At 39.6% G+C, this 12,992-nt stretch overlaps 1 protein-coding gene and 1 pseudogene across 1 annotated transcript in view; one reads left to right on the top strand and one right to left on the bottom strand.

The window, feature by feature from the left end:
* Nucleotides 1–12,992, bottom strand: part of LOC144250980 (uncharacterized) — a 491,282-nt gene that overhangs the window by 397,852 nt on the left and 80,438 nt on the right. The window lies entirely within an intron of this gene.
* LOC144251082 (syntaxin-binding protein 3-like) lies at nt 8,046–9,903 on the top strand (annotated as a pseudogene).

The raw sequence follows: 12,992 nt of genomic DNA, 5'->3' as shown, positions 1-12,992 counted from the left end.
ATCATGTTAGGTGCAATAAAAACCAATTGGGTTTTTGCCTAATGTTCTGGACCAGTGGTGTTTAGCCAGGGGAGAGAAAAGGAATAATTGTTTACCTCTTTCATGAAGACAAAAATCAGTTTCCACAATCCCAGAAGCTACCATATAATGAGGCAGGAAATAGAAGTTTGATACTTCAGACCCTTTTTTTTTTTTTCTAGTGACAGGAGCTAGAAGTCTATAAACCTAAGTATCCCAATAATAAAATGTTATTACTAGGTATTTCCTAAGAAGCTGTCAAGACCAATTCAAGGTCAAAGTATCATTTTGGAAGCCAGACTAGACAATAGATTGATCCCCTAGGGCAGGTACAAAGTTTTATACTTTGTGGGTTGGTTATTCATAGCTGGGAGGTCTGTAAAGCCCAGTGGAAAAGAGAACAGACCTGGCCCATGCCCAGGACCTACCACTTCCTAACTGTGAACCATGAGTGAGTGACTAAACCTTTCTGACCTTCAGTTACCTCACCTGTAAAATGGGGCCACAACTTTCTGCATCCCAAGTATGGGAACCAGTGTGTGGTCATTTAACAAGTTAGCTGTCATTAATCACAGAACACAATTGTCAGTGGGGCAAGGCAAGGATTAAATTGGGCAACATTCTACTGTTTAAAGAAACTCCTCTAATATATACAAGGACTAAAGCAGAGAGGAGCTTATTCCTCAGCAGAACCAGAAATGAGGGCAATTGTCATATCAAGATTTTTCTTAAACCTTAGCTATCAGCATATTTGGAGGAAAATCTGCTGGCACAGCTGCTATCTACATGGATTCCTTAATGATTGGGATGTCAGGATGTTGGGCTCTGCTAGGGTCCAATAAGCAGCTGGGCTTGTGAATGTGAATAATTCAGATTTTTCTTTGTGATCTTTCAAACTTCCGCAGTCTTGTTCCCCAGGTCATGACATATTATGAAAAAGGTGTGATTCCATTAATGGTTGGACCTCTCGTTGGCCATATGCTCTTAAAAGACAGAAAAAACAAAATAAATAATAAAATGATTCTTTGGAGGTGACTACTTATTCCCATTCTGTGTATGGTTGTTTCAAACTATCTTTTTTTAAAAAAAATGCTTGAATTAGTTATACAAAAACTTAAAATTTAATCAATAATGATTCAGATGTCCTCTGCCACCTAGGGTAATATGCAAATTGATGTTGCCCTCATTTTCATCATTGATATTTTTATAGCAGCTTGTGGGACTTGATAGCTTGTGAAATTAATACAGTCATTACCAAGGCAATTTGATGGGTAATGATCCATTATTGTCTTTATTTCAATGATACTAATTATCCTGGTGGCCCTGGCTGATAGCAAGTGTTATATCTGAAAAACAAGTGAACAGTTGCAACACAGGGTTAGTGCCAGTGGCATGTGCTGATTTTCATCTTTCTGTTGAGGAATGGCTTATAATACGATTGGCAAAATGATCTCTTTTACTGAAAATATGTTTCAGATAATGGAGAATTGATTGAGATCCTTGGTTCTACCTGTAATCAAACTGCAGTTGAACCTCAAGTTGCAGATATTTGTATCATAATTAGTGAGGAAATGAAGCTTGAGGTCAACACTGAGAAATTGGTGTGAGGGAGACAACTGAGGTCCCAGGTTCAAGTCTAAACTCTGTTGCTCACTGATGTGTGAATTTGAGTCAATTACATGACAAATTCTTTCCAGGGTTGTTGGGAAGGCTAAAATGGGTCATGGGTGGAAAGTCTTGTGAATGTAGAAGCCATGCAGGTGTCAGTTACATTCAGTAACAACAGTGGACTTATCTGGAGTAACACAGAAGGAAAAGAATCCTGGCATTTCCCCTCACTAGGGGAGGATCATGGGTGAAGCCCCTGAGCTTCAGTTTCTCCCTCTGTGACATTGCAGAATCACAGTAGCTATGGTACAGGGGATCATGCATGTGAAGTCCCCCAAATATTACTGAATGAATGTCAGGCATTAGCTGATAAATTCACCAATGAAGACAGAGCTTTCCAGAGCCTCCTGAGAAATGGACACTTGAAAGATTTCAAGACACATCTGACCAAGAAAACTACTTGACTGTTCTTAGAAATAAACAGCATAGGTTCATCTGAAAAGGAACTTGTCCCCCGCTGCCTCTGACCCAGACCCCATGTATACAGCATCTTTCCTTTGCCTGTGGGGAGCTGAGGAACCAGAAACACTGACTACCCATACTGTCTTGAGTAGATATGTCCCCAGATTATCAAGTTCTCTCAGAAGAATCATTTAGCCCAAACCTCCAGCACTCTTGGCCTTCATACTTGGGTCACAGGCAGCCTGGGTTTCTGGGTTTCCTTGGTCCTGTTCCCTGCAGCCTATTAGAGGCAACACTATGGGGAGCCAAGAATCCCTTGAACACAGTGTTATGAAGGCCACCATCCATTATTTATGAGCCACAGCCTGGTGGTGAGTGTCAAGCTATTTTCCACTAGATATTCCAGTCACTGTCATATGGGGAGCTAGCTCAGATTCACCCTTCCCAGGGCTAGGAGAGTGGCCCTCACCTCCCCTTTCCTGGTGAGGCATGGGAATCTGTACTTACCACATTGCCTGGGTGAGCCTGGTGCACAGATATTATGCACATCTGTCCTGGAAGTGGTTCCCAAACTAAGATATACATAATCCATCCGCCCTGGGTTAAGTTGCAGATTCAGATTAGTAGGATCAGAGATTATGCACATCTAACAAGCTTCTATGCCTTCCCAAGCTTCTGGTGCCTGGACAACACTGAGAATAGTGCCCAGGACTATACGAAGGGAAAGAGGAGCTATTGGAAAAAAAAATTGTTTGATACTCCAGACTCTTAATAAAGGATACTACCAACAGATATTGGGGAAGGAAGTAGATGAGCTGGTGTCTGAGTTGCAAGCACCTCTCACCCCAGTCACCATGATGGAGTCCAGGAGTCACCTGCAGCCTTTCTCTCTCCCAGGTCTTCCTTCAAGGCAGATGTGGTCTCCAGGCTATAGAAGCATTGAAAGAAGCTGGATCTCAGAATATCATTCTCTCCCAGGCAACTTGCAAGAGCTTCTTATCTCACCAGGAGTTCAAGAATCTGAAGGTACTGCTCAGTGTTGGCTTGCAAACGCTGATCCTCCAGATGTGGGCAGGAAGTGCCATCCATCTCCCTGGACAATGCTTAAGCTACTGGCTCAAGGACCACTTAAGCAGTGTGATGATGCTTTGCAAGTAATGTTCTGAAGGATATTTTGATTATTTCTCAGGCATATTTGAAGTGGCAGCCTTGATCTAGGTATACACAATGTCATCCATGCCTTACTGAGCCTATTCATGATCTCAACCTATCCCCTATCTGAGGAAATCATTCTCCAGGGTTAACAGACAGGATATAGGTAGGTCCCAGCTAGAGGTCTTTGGGATGCAAGCTCTAGTTAATTCTACAGATGTGAGTCATCCTGGGTCACAGCTTCAGTGATCTCTGGAATCTGGATTTCCTCTCTGCCACCTGCATAATGGAGAGAAAACAGCATGGCTGTATTTTCAGGACAAACAAGGCCTGTGTTCAAATCCTGCCTCTTTCTCTTACTAACTGAGAAAGGAGAGACACATAGTAAGGGATTTAGTAAGGAAGGAAGCACATGGCAAATGCTCAAAAAAATCTACCTACTGTGACCTTGACATTGTTATTATGAATGCTACTACCAGAATTCAGTTTCCCCATTTCATGCACCACCAGTTTATATGAACTTGTGAACTCAACTATATGCACATGACAAAGGCAGGAAAAGGAGAAAACATAAATAACTGAGATATTGTGAACAACTCCATTGATCCACAACACTTTCAAATATATGTTGCCTTGGGATGATTTGGAAAAGAGATTTGGATTAGGGCCATTTTTTCCTTTCCCAGGGCCACTCCCTGCTTCCTTTCCTTTCTTTCTCTCAGCTGTGTAGGGAGGGACCTCCTCGTGTCCTCTCCATCCCTGGCAGACTCACTGCATAGCTGCCCAGTGCATCCAGAAGAACTTGGCCATATTACTGGCAGTCAAGGACTGGCCATGGTGACAGCTCTTTGATTCCCTTCAGCCACTGCTGAGTGCCACCATCGGGAATGAGCAGCTTCAAGCCAAAGAGGTCAGTCCACGTAGAAGCAGAAGGGTGGATGTTTCTCCCTGTACCCCATCTGGCACCCAGAACCTGGTGTCTTAATCCTGAGCAGTTTTGACCTGGAAATGCTCCTCCAAGCAACCCTCAATGCCTCCTTCTGGGTACCTCCATTGACACAGGCCATCCTCCAACTTCACTATCTAGGTATGCACAAGCACATGCACACACACACACACACACACACACACACACACACACACTTTGTTCTTTCTTTTGTAAAAAGTGAATACTATGCCAGTTGAGCATCAGCATTCTGAAAATCTCAACAGGTAAAATAAAAGCAAATATTCCCAAATCTGAAAATCTCTGAAATCCATAGCACTCTGGCCCCTTTTGTTTTGGATAAGGATGCTAAACCTATATATTCTCCTTACCACCTTACATTTTTCACTTAAATATATATTCTGAAACTGCAAGCAGTGGTGCATGCCTGTAATCCCAGTGGCTAGGAGGATGAAGCAGGAGGATCTCAAGTTCAAACCAGCCTCAGCAAAAGTGAGGCACAAAGCAACTCAATGAGATCCTATCTGTGAATAAAATACAAAATAAGGGTGGGGATGTGACTCAGTGGTTGGGTGCCACTGAGTTCAATCCCTGGTACCAATATATACCTAAATTGTGTGTACATGTGTGTGTTTATATATATATATATATATATATATATATATATATATATATATATATATATATATTTCAAATCAGTCTTATTCATTTTCCTCTGTACAGTGACATGACTCTCTCTGTGTGGATGTAGTTTATTTACCCTAGCCTTCAGTGAGCATGTGAGCTTCTCCCAATGGTGGCATCATAGGTTAGGGCAGGGGAACTGGCAGAAGAGTGCTCTACCTTGGAGAATGAAGCACTGAGCACATGTCCACAGCAGCCTGTCCCATCTCAGGGTGAACAACGGACCCCTTCTGGGGATTGACACACATCTCCTAGACTGGGATGCTTTGGCCAGACTGATATAAGAAGATATGTGGACTTTTTAAAATTTGTTTATTTTTATGTGGTGCTGAGGATTGAACCCAGGGCTTTGCATGTGCTAGGCGGGTGCTGTACCACTGATCCAAAACCCCAGGCCAGATGTGGACTTTTCGAAATGGTGAAAAATAAGTCCTTTGGAACTGAGCATTTAGGCATCATTACGACATGCTGGCTGGTCACCACACCATTCCCCAACCATTCTGTTTTAGATATATTAATTAATTAATCAACTAATTAATCATTTATTTTGAAGTGCTGTGGTTTAAACCCAGGACTTGCACATGCTAAATTTTATTTTTAATTGATAAATAATAACTCCACCTATTTATGGAGCATGAGGTAGTGTTTTCATGTAAATATTAAGAGTGATGAAATGAGACTAATCCATCACCTCATATACTCAACTTTTGAGGGTATGGTGAAAACATTTAAAATCTACTCTTTTACCAATTTTGAAACATATAAAACATTCTGGTTTATTTGCAAGAGATCACTAAGCCATATTTCTGACTGCCATTTTAATCCTCTGAACAAGAGTGGGATGTGAGTTTCTGGCCTGGAATGGTTTCTGTTAAAGTGTCTGTTTTCGCAGGGGGAGCTAACAATGCTGAAACAGAAGCTAGAAAAATCAGAAAAGTTGAGGACTGAGCTCCAGCAGAACACAAGTGGGTCAGAGAGCCAGGTGTCTATCTACATGCCATCTCACAAGTCCCTTTGCGGGGCTCCATAGGTGTGGAATCAGCTGAAGGGAAGAGTGACTACCTGCCTCATGCTCTGCTTCTTGCTTCACACACCCTGGGAATGATATGTAAGGCATGTGCCACTGTTATGTCCATTTCACAGAGGAGAAAACTGAGGCTCTGGGAAATTGTGTAAAACTAATTTAAAAGTGAGATTCATGCCAACCTCATCTGCTCTAAAGGAAGAATTTCTTAAATGAGTCACAGAAGCACAAATCACAAGGGAAAATGACAATCTGAGTACCCTAAAGTTAAGAAATTCCATTGATCAAGACATAAAGACACAATATGTACTTGGAGTAAAAATGGGCAGCTCATAAAACTGTTAAAGAGAAACCACAAAATGTAAATAACTTCCTCATATCAATTTGAAAACAAACATTCCAATAGGAAAAAAATGGTTCAAAAATATAAATATAATATAAATATAAATATAAATAAGAATAACCTTGGAGTTGTGTAGGAGGCTCTTATTTCAAAAGTTCATGTGGTCACCAACTCATATGGCCAATAAAGTCATGAAAAGATGTTAATTTAACTAGCAAGCAGGAAAGGCAAATGATCACAAAACTAGGTACTAGGTCACATTTCAGACTGGCAAAACCAAAAAGTCTGATGTAGCCAAATGTTGCCCAAGATGCACAGCAGCATGAACTCTCTGCACTACCAAGGGGAGTCACACTCAGTCTCACTGCTCTTAACCAATTTGGCATTGTCTATGGAAGATGAAGATGTTCATAGCTGATGGCCAGCAATCTCAATTCTATGGATATGTGCTAGAGAATACCACCCATGTGTCTACGAAAAGCCAGAGAGTTCATAGCAGAAGCATGTGCAGATCAAAGGGATGTAATGCCCAGGTGGGAGTTTGTTAATAGGAGGATGGGTGGGACACAGTTATTTACTTTAAAAATGAGTTCCCCAGAGGGAGAGTGTGTGAAGAGATTCTAAGCTATGGCCCCCACATTAAATCCAGTTCATTTCCTGCTTTTTTGCAGATAAAATTTATTAGAGCCCATTTATTAACTTCTAGAATAAGGGCACCTTCCTGCTAGCCTGATTGGGCTGAGTGGCTGCAACTGGAAACCATATGGCCTGCAAAAAACTAAAGATTTACTAGTCCTCTCTTTCTTTTCTTTTCTTTTCTTTTCTTTTCTTTTCTTTTCTTTTCTTTTCTTTTCTTTCCTTTCCTTTCCTTTCCTTTCCTTTCCTTTCCTTTCCTTTTCTTTTCTTTTCTTTTCTTTTCTTTCCTTTCCTGTCCTTTCTTTTCTTTTCTTTTCTTTTATTTCCTTCCTTTCTTCCTTCCTTCCTTCCTTCCTTCCTTCTTTTTGGTACCAGGGATTGAAATCATGGGTGATTAATCACTGAGCCACACCCCAACACTTTTTCATATTTATTTTGATACAGGGTCTCACTGAGTTGCTTAGCGCTTTTATAAAGTGTTGAGGCTGGCGTTGAACTCTCAATCCTTGTGCCTCAGCCTCCTAAGCTGCTAGTTTTATAGGCATGTGCCATGGCACCCAGCTCTACTAGTTGGATATTTACAGAAAAATTTCCTGATCGTTAGAGAGTCATCAACATGAATTGCCCTTGCAAATATGATATGAAAGGAAAGATTAAACTATAGAGGAATATTTAAAATATTACAGCCTGGATATTTAAATTTGTACATTACTGTTTTAATCCATTTTGTGCTGCTATACCAAAATGCCATAGACTAGGTAATTTGTAGAAAATTGAAGTTTACTTGGTTCATGGTTCTGAAGGCTAGGTGGTCCAAGATCAAGTGGTCATATCTGACAATGGCCTCTTTCTGTAATCATCCCCTGCTGAAATGCAACACCCAATGAGAGGGCTGGTAAAAAAAGAGGAAGAGGGACCGTCTTCACTTTCATGAAAAACTGGTTGTAACCACATTAATCCATCTATGAGGCCTGCACTGTCATTCCCTCTGCAAGGTCATACTTCTTAGCACTGCTACACTAAGGTTCAAGTCTCCAACACAATAACATGGGAGGGAACACATTCAAACCATAAAAATTACTATATATTTGTTATATGGCTATATAGCTGATGGTGTAAAAAGACTGATGGGAAAAATAAAACTAAATCCAGTGCAGTGGGGCATTGGGAAGATGGTACCACTGGTGACCAAGAGGGGGCTAAAGAGCATGGTGTGGCAGAGTTGTCACTTGATCTTGTCACTTCCTTTGGTATGCAAAAGCTTCTTAATTTAAGGGATAAAAGCAACAGTGTTTGATGACTGCAAGAAAGAAGGTGAATGGAAGATAATGCTTTTAGATGAATTTACCACTAGGCTTTTGGCATCATGTTGCAAAATGACAGATCTTCTAGAAGAAAGTATAACTGTTGTGGAGAATATTTATAAGAATCATGAACCTGTCAGACAAATGAAAGCTCTTTATTTTATCATACCAACATCAAAATCTGTAGATTGTTTCTTACGAGATTTTTCAAGTAAATCAGAGAACAAATACAAAGCAGCATATTTATACTTCACTGACTTTTGCCCTGATAGTCTCTTTAATAAAATTAAGACATCTTGTCCCCCCAAGTCAATAAGAAGATGTAAAGAAATAAATATTTCCTTCATTCCACATGAATCTCAGGTGTATACACTTGATGTACCAGATACATTCTATTACTGTTATAGTCCAGACCCTGGCAATGCCAATGGAAAAGATGCCATTATGGAAGCAATGGCTGAGCAGATAGTTACAGTATGTGCCACTTTGGATGAAAATCCTGGAGTAAGATATAAAAGTAAGCCTCTAGATAATTCCAGTAAACTTGCACAGCTGGTTGAAAAAAAAAAACTTGAAGACTAGTACAAGATTGATGAAAAGAGACTAATAAAGGGTAAAACTCATTCCCAGCTCTTAATAATTGATTGTGGCTTTGATCCTGTGTCCACTGTCCTGCATGAACTGACCTTTCAGGCAATGGCATATGATCTACTACCAATTGAGAATGATACATACAAATACAAAACAGATGGAAAAGAAAAGGAGGCAATCCTTGAAGAAGATGATGATCTCTGGGTGAAAATTCGATATCGGCATATTGCAGTTGTACTAGAGGAAATTCCAAAGCTTATGAAGGAAATTTCATCAACAAAGAAAGCAACAGAAGGAAAGATATCACTTAGTGCTCTTACCCAGCTGAGGAAAAGATGCCCCATTTCCGTAAACAGATTACTAAGCAAGTTGTTCATCTTAATTTAGCATAAGATTGCATGAATAAGTTCAAGCTTAATACAGAAAAGCTCTGTAAAACTGAACAGGACCTGGCACTTGGAACTGATGCAGAAGGACAGAAGGTGAAAGATGTTATGAGAGTACTTCTTCCAGTTCTACTCAACAAAAATCATGATAATTGTGATAAAATAAGAGCAACCCTACTTTATATCTTCAGTACTAATGGAACTATGGAAGAAAATTTGGACAGGTTGATCCAGAATGTAAAGATAGAAAATGAGAGTGACATGATTTGTAACTGGAGTTACCTTGGTGTTCCCATTGTTTCCCAATCTCAACAAGGCAAACCATTAAGAAAGGATCGGTCTGCAGAAGAAACTTTTCAACTTTCTCGATGGACACCTTTTATCAAAGATATTATGGAGGATGCCATTGATAATAGATTAGATCAAAGGAGTGGCCGTATTGTTCTCAGTGTCCAGCAGTTTGGAATGGCTCTGGAGCTGTACGTGCTCGCTAGAAACCTAGAACCAATTATTTAGAACTGGACCGAAAAAAATGGATCAAAGTTGATTATTTTTGTAATTGGAGGAATTACATATTCTGATATGCTTATGTGCTTATGAAGTTTCTCAGGCACATAAATCCTGTGAAGTTATTATTGGTTCTACACATATTTTAACACCCAAAAAGCTGTTGGATGATATAAAGATGCTGAATAAACCCAAGGATAAAGTCTCCTTTACTAAAGAAGAGTAGCTTCAGGGGAAGTGGTTTAGAGGTTTTTTAATTAATATGTTCAATTAAAAATAAAAAAAGAAAATGTTACTATCATGTAATTTAAACAATGTAAATATTTTATGGAACAATGACTTTCAAATACATTTCTTAAAGGACTGTTTATGATTATGTATTGTTGGATTTGTCACCTTTAATAATTTAAATATTGTTGCTGCTTTATAGGTGATAAGATATTAAAATGCTTTCTAAACTTTTGTTTTAACCTCTGGGACAGAATTTGATTTCTTAAAGAATTTTCACAGCCCCTTGTGTATATATATTAATCATTTATTAAATACTTATCTATCTTATGCTGAAGTATAGTTTTGGGGGGAAAATGATTTTTAAATGAAGATATAAAAGTAAAAACTGTAAATGTGTATGTATGATAGAATTATTTCCTATTAGTGCAGTTTTTCTTTCAACTGAAATTCACAGTTTTATTTGTAAAATAATTGAGTCATTGAGTGATTTCATAGTGAACTGTCTTGCTAGATACTTCTAAAAAACACAATTTTATGTAATTTTGAAATGATGTATGTTTAAACTAGAAAACCAAAAATAATCATGAATATTCTAAGAAAAAATAAAATATATAGTTACAAAAAAAAAAATCCAGTGCAGTGGTTTCCTGGGTACCGAAAGGGCCATGTGATTGGAGGTCATGTGTTTGTGTGCGTGATTGCAATGCTTCTATTTCCCCTTTTTGTTTGAGTGTTATGTTCATGAACTGCAGATGTATGAAAGAACTACAAAGTTCTGGCCCCCAAGAAATGCTCTAAAAATCAAAGGCAAACTCCAATTACATGGTGTGCCCCTAGTAAGCTCTGGGTAGAACAAAGAAGAGCTGTTTGGGCTGGGGATGTGGATCAGTGGTAGAGCACTCACCTTGCACATTCAAGGCCCTGTGTTTGATCCTCAGCACCACATAAAAATAAATAAAAACGAGCTGTTTGAGGCAAAGCTGATGTTTCAACTAGAATTTTCTGTCTATAACTAGAGTTAGGTGAGGGAAACACTTGTCTGAGGGACACAGTTTAAAGGGTTACCAAAAATATAAGCAAGGTAATTGATATTTTAGTGCAATATCTTTAAATTGCAAATGAATGCAAAAATACATGATGAGCAAATTATTGACATTTTAAATAAATGTAGAATTTGTGGCTCAGGATTAGGATCAGGAGGATGTGGTGCCCTGTGTGACTTTATTTAATAAGGTTTTGAAGTTTTCATTATTGTGGAAGTTTTTGCACTCATTTAAAATAAATGTTGCATTAAAAATATTCACATTTTCTAAGTGTCTTAGAACTTCAGAAAATTCTGCACAATGAAGAGTCTACTTAGCTCATCCAAGGTCCATTTCTGTTTCTTCATAAAGCCAACAACATCTTATAGAGTTCAGATGAATTACAAATGGAACCCACTTATCCATCCACTCAACAAATATACGTGAGTTTCTCCTATGTGTTAGATATTGGGTGAGACAACATGGATGAAGCTAGGAACAAGGTTAAATCTCTGTCCTAACAAACTCTAGAGGCAAACAGACAGAGACAGAACAAATGTCAACTAGCATTAGATTGTGAATTGCTATGAAGATAAAGCAAGGGAGCTGACCATAATGGGAGAGCAAATGAGCAGCTTCGTCTAGGAAGGCTTCCATTGAAGGGGATGTTCCATTATAGATCTGCATGATTTGATGTAGCCATTTATGTTCATATCTGGAATATAGAATAGAAATAGTTAGTCAAAGATCCTGAGGCATCCTGGGATAGTATTTGTTACCTCAGTGGAAACTATAGTCTTCTCTACCTGTGAGTCCCTGACTTATTATTATTGATATGATTGCTTGGTTTGGATGAAGGAAAATGGAACCTGGAACTGGATTTATGGTACAGCCAACAGAATTTTCTTGTGAACAGCAAACATTGGATCAAGATATGTGATGTCAAGTTCTGGAAGGAGCTATCTCTGGCACCTCTTTATCCTCCCTGGGGGATTGTAACCATGTTCCCTGTACAGATTTCTTGACTTCCCTTGCAACCCCCCATAGCCACATCAACCATGTCCAGCCATGCAGTGGCTCCTGGAAAAAATGGCCACATCCATGCAGAGGGTTAAGAGAAGCTAGGCTGATATGCTGCATCCTGAGCCTGTCACTCTCATGGAGAACACTGCCATGAGGAGGAGAGATGTCACACATATTCATCATAATCAGTGGTGTCTGTAGAGAGCTGACCTTGCTGGTGGTAGTGGCAATGCGTAGAGTGGGGACATGGGAAATCAGAGTAGGAAGGATGGCTTTGAATCTTGGTGACTTCCTTATAGAAATTTCCTCCTCCAAGTTGACATTTGATGTGGTAATCTATCACAAGCTATCAGGTCAGACATGGGGATTTGCAGTGCATTGGCTGCCTGCCGGGGAGATTGGGAGGGAGGAGAAAAACTTTCTTAGCATTCAGGGGAACAGATTTGGGGAAACTTGAAGAAGGAACAAAGGAAGTTCAGGGTCTAGGACCTGAATGGAACAATTAAGTGTTGGTGCCTGCAGAATGCTCTGCCCAGGTTCTTGGCACCTTCATTTGTGTCATAGGGTGGCAAAAAATATGTATGGGGCTTTAAACAAATGAGATAAACTTTCAAAGCCAAAAATATCAAAGGATAATAAGTTCCAGGAGAGTCACCGATCCTGGCCTGCATTCACCAGATCTCTGGGAGAGGGAGATGGAGTCAGATGGTGGATGAAGCTCAGAGGACAGCAGGGTGGTTATGAGGAAGCACTAGAAGTCAGACAGCCTGGGCTGGACACCCGCTACTCTGATCCTTAGCATATCATCTCACCTTTTGTTGCCTCTGTTTGTATTCTGTACAAAGATGATGATCAAAGAACCCTTCTTGGAAGGTACAGGATGGTCTGAAAAGGAAACAGAATTTGTAAAGTGCTGAACATAAGCTCTTTGTTGTGTGCAGGGTCACCAAAATCAGATTTCTGTGCAGAAAAGTACAAGCCAATAATAAAAGGTCACTGTTTACTGCTGTCTGCAAGGAAGATGGTGTGTAGGTTTGAGAGTTCTTTTTTAAATT

Source organism: Urocitellus parryii, chromosome Y (genome assembly GCF_045843805.1).
Source record: "Urocitellus parryii isolate mUroPar1 chromosome Y, mUroPar1.hap1, whole genome shotgun sequence".
Taxonomy (NCBI): domain Eukaryota; kingdom Metazoa; phylum Chordata; class Mammalia; order Rodentia; family Sciuridae; genus Urocitellus; species Urocitellus parryii.
The sequence above is the reverse complement of the archived record's forward strand: the minus strand, read 5'-3'. Positions and strand labels throughout refer to the sequence as shown.